This window comes from Schistocerca piceifrons, chromosome 4 (genome assembly GCF_021461385.2).
Source record: "Schistocerca piceifrons isolate TAMUIC-IGC-003096 chromosome 4, iqSchPice1.1, whole genome shotgun sequence".
NCBI classification, from domain to species: Eukaryota; Metazoa; Arthropoda; class Insecta; order Orthoptera; family Acrididae; genus Schistocerca; species Schistocerca piceifrons.
Window position 1 is genome coordinate 559,803,831 of NC_060141.1, and position 4,851 is coordinate 559,808,681.

A 4,851-nucleotide genomic window follows, 5' to 3' on the forward strand; every position below is an offset into this window, starting at 1 on the left:
GGGGGCTGGAGAGGAAGGAGGTGGGGTGGTATCCATAGCGGGGTCGGTGGGAGGTGGGGCAGGCAGTGGCTTTTTGGATGAGGGAGTAGAGGAGAGGTCGCCACTGGGCCGTTTGGAAGATTTTTTGGCGGGTGTGGCCTGGGAGGAGGGATGAGGGACTGGATGGATGGGTAGGTGATGGGAGGTAGGGCCCTCCTGTGAGGCAGTAGCACCAGATGAGAGGGTAGGGCGCTCTGTGGCGGCGACTGTGGCGCGGCGGGCGGAGACTCTGGCAGGGGCAGCAGTGGTAGTCGCAGGGGGGAAAGGGGGAAAGTCGTCTCGGCGGGCGACAGGAGCGGGAGGGGGGGCTGGGAGCAGGGACAGAGGCAGGAGCGGGAGCAGCAGCAGGGGCAGTAGCAGGGGTAGGATCAGGAGTGACGTACAGGTGGGGATACATCGATGGAGAGGAGATAGATGGGGAGGAGACTGTGAGTAGGGGAGGTGCATGAGACGGGTGAATCCCAGAGGAAGCACTCCATGACGTTACAGTGGGGGCAGGTGAAGGAGAGGTGTAGATGATGGTGGTAGTTGGGGCGTCCATGATTGCAGGCGGCAGCGAACACCGAGAGACGGCGGCAGCGGCGGCGGCGGCAGAAGCGGCGAGCACCGAGAAACGGCGGCAGAAGAAGCGGCGAGCACCAAGAGACGGCGACAGCGGCGGCGGCGGCAGAAGAAGCGGCGACCAGGCTGCGGCGGCGGCAGAAGAAGCGGCGAGCACCGAGAGACGGCGACCAGGCGGCGGCGGCGGCGGCGAACGGACGACGGAGGCGGGGGGCAGCAGTGACGGCGTGCAGACGTGCAACAACGCGACAGGCACGGTTGGGGCTCTTCCACGTCGAAGATACACCCTGAGAGTAGCTCAGGCAGTGCGAGTCCTCGATGAGGAAGTGAGGGAATCCAACCATCGAATGTATTGTTGCGATTCGGGACTGGTTCTTGTAGGCCCTGGGGAACGAGTAAGCTCCCGTTTCATCATGTGCCACGCGAGTTCAGTAGGCAACAGATCTGGTTATCTTGTTGTTCGAGATAAAGTTGCCATCCGTCCCGATATATAGGGACCGTCACCATCCCAGCATCCCGACAAGACCCAGTTTTGTCCCTATTTTGCAAAATACTTATGAGCTTGGCTCAGATATTGAAGTATCGCCATCTGTTAACACAACCTGTAAATGCGGCCTCAGTTTTATTTGTGTGAAGTGCATGTTGACAAGATCGCCTCACAGATGGCGTTGCATGTTGCATATATTGTATCGACGATGCAAGCACTTTGTAAATCTGGCCCCATCATTCGAGAAAATTGGTATTTTCTCCAGTCGTTCAGGTCTGGAACGATTTAAGCAGCGCCACACGGAAAAATTCCCATCTGAATAGCGATCTGATAAGACGATTGTTTCTAAAAGAGATACGAATAACGAGTGCAAGTTACTAATGTTTGAAGTGTTTGATGCGGTATATTGGGTGTTAAGTGTATTGTGACGAGTACGTCGATCACTAAAGTGTGATGTCGAATGTTTACCGTCTAATAAAATTATCATAGTTTACGAAAATGCCAAAGGGTGGATAGAGAAAGTGTCACTTTTCGGATAATTACACAAAAAGGGTACTCATCCGTCAAGAGAGGACGTACGGATCAGGAGGCGTTGTGTGAGATTTGCAGCTGTTTTACCGCAGTAACTCACGGAGGTAAGGCGGATGTGAGGCATCACATTTCTGCGAAGAATCATACATATAGATTCGCGGTAGCATAGACATCAAAGCCTATTTCTACGTACACGATCAAAGAAGATACCCAGGAAGAATTGCTCGTTGCTGCTAAAGCACTAACAGCTGTTTATAAAGTTTTCAAGTATTATCAGTTCTTCAGCTCTCTTGACTGCACCGTAAAATTGAATGCCGCAATGTATCCTGATTCCAAAGTCGCCGCAAAACAGTCTACAGCCAGGACCAAAGCTGTAGCGATTGGTAAAAATATTCTCACACCATACTCCGTGTTCGAATGCATAAAACAGTTGCAAGAAGTTTCACGTTACGGCATGGGCAACGACGCATCGAACCACTATACTGAAAAGATGATTCCTTTTGTTGTTCAATACTTTGCTGAAACTAACGGAATGCAACAGAAGCTTTTGAAGTTTGATTCGCTGAATAACGAAACATCGGAGACAATTGCAAAGTTTTGTATAGACACTTTAAGACAAATGCAAATTCCATTAGACAAATCAATCGCTTTTTGTGGAGATAATACCAGTACCAACTTCGGAAGTGGCTCGCGGAATGTGTTTCACCAAATTAAAGAATAACTAGGAAAAATGTAGAAGGAATTAGATGCCCTGTCCACCACAATATTATATCAAGCGCTACTGGAGTCTTAACTTTCGACATTGAAATAATCGTTATGAAAATATTTAAGTACGACTATTTTTCAATACACATGGTAAGGACTGACAAGAGTTCTGCTTATAAGTTTATGTCAATTATGAGACTCTTTTATCTCGCTCAAAAACAAGATGGCTGTCGTTGATGCCCGCAGTTGAGGGAATTCTTAAGCTTTGGATTCCACTAAAACAATTTTTTGACACCGAAGACAAGTCACCTAAAATAATTTCAGATTTTTTCTGTAGTCCGATTAATGAAATTTACTTCATGTTTTTGCAGTCAGGCATGGCTCTGTTGAAAAAGAAAATAAAATAAAATAAAAAGCCTGGAGAAGAATAAAGTCTCGATGTTGAAGTAAGAAATGTATTTATCGATACTCAGAGATGTCTGAATGAAAGGAAGACTTACAATTTCATTGGCGTTAAAACCAAGATCAATTTGAACAAATTAAGGAATGAGAACCCTAACCAAGAAAGAATTAATTTGATTTCAGAATGTGAGGGAGAGACAATGGCTTTCTGTACCAAAGCATTTGATTACTTAGAGAAATTGGCTATTTTTTAAAATGAATATCAAGTATTTAATTGGATGACGCTACCTGAAACACCTGATTGCGTGATGATTGAAAACACTGTTACATACCTGACAAAAAATGATGTGAAGACTTCAGGCGACATTTGTTTTCAAGAATATATGTACGTGAAGAGCTTTTTAGAAACTAAGTGTCACTCGGTAGAATGTAAGTCTAAACACTCTGTGGAAGAAAGGTGGATTCAACTTCTTAAGGAAACCGAAAATCCTGAACGCAAATACCAACAGCATAAATTATGCGAGTTATTTGTTTTCTATTCTTGCACACAACGCCCCTGTGTAAAGAGTATTTTCGCTGATGTTGGCCCAGTGGACTGATGAAAGATAGCGACTGCTGCCAGAGACTGTGGAATCAGTCTTACAGTGCCAGTTTAACTACACCAAGAAGAAATGTAGATGATAAACGGGTATTCATTGGACAAATATATTATACATGTGATTACATTTTCACTCATTTTGGGTGCATAGATCCTGAGAAATCAGTACCCATAACAACCACCTCTGGCCGTAATAACGGCCTTGATACGCCTGGGCATTGAGTCAAACAGAGCTTGGATGGCGTTTACAGGTACAGCTGCCCATGCAGCTTCAACACTATACCACAGTTCATCAAGAGTAGTGACTGGCGTATTGTAACGAGCCAGTTGCTGGGGCACCATTGACCAGACGTTTTCAATTGGTGAGAGATCTGGAGAATGTGCTGGCCAGGGCAGCAGTCGAACATTTTCTGAATCCAGAAAGACCCGTACAGGACCTGCAACATGCGGTCGTGCATTATCCTGCTGAAATGTAGGGTTTCGCAGGGATCGAATGAAGGGTAGAGCCACAGGTCGTAACACATCTGAAATGTAACGTCCACTGTTCAAAGTGCCGTCAATGCGAACAAGAGGTGACCGAAACGTGTAACCAATGAGACGCCATACAATCACGCCGGGTGATACACCAGTATGGCGATGACGAATACACGCTTCCAATGTGCGTTCACCGCGATGTCGCCAAATACGGATGCGACCATCATGATGCTGTAAACAGAACCTGGATTCATCCGAAAAAAAGACGTTTTGCCTTTCGTGAACCCAGGTTCGTCGTTGAGTACACCATCGCAGGCGCACCTGTCTGTGATGCAGCGTCAAGGGTAACTGCAGCCATGGTCTCCGAGCTGATAGTCAATGCTGGTGCAAACGTCGTCGAACTGCTCGTGCAGATAGTTGTTGTCTTGCAAACGTCCCCATCTGTTGACTCAGGGATCGAGTCGTGGCTGCACGATACGTTACAGTCATGCGGATAAGATGCCTGTCATCTCGACTGCTAGTGATACGAGGCCGTTGGGATCCAATACGGCGTTCCGTATTACCCTCCCGAACCCACCTATTCCATATTCTGCTAACAGTCATTGCATCTCGACCAACGCGAGCAGCAATGTCGCGATACGATAAACCGCAATCGCGATATGCTACAATCCGACCTCTATCAAACTCGGAAACGTGATGCTACGCATTCCTCCTCCTTACACGAGGCATCACAACAACGTTTCACCAGGCAACGCCGGTCTACTTTCATCATGTCAGCACGTTGTAGGTGTCGCCACCGGCGCCAACCTTGTGTGAATGCGCCAAAAAGCTAATCATTTGCATATCACAGCATCTTCTTCCTGTCGGTTAAATTTCGCGTCTGTAGTACGTCATCTTCGTGGTGTAGAAATTTTAATGGCCAGTAGTGTACAAGCTGATCTGCATGGCGTTTTATGAATACGCAAAAGTGCAAAAATACTTGCTGAAAAAAGTTTAATCTTCCGAAAAACGGTTTACCAACTACTTCTGTTGCAACAAGTTCCATGTAACTGCG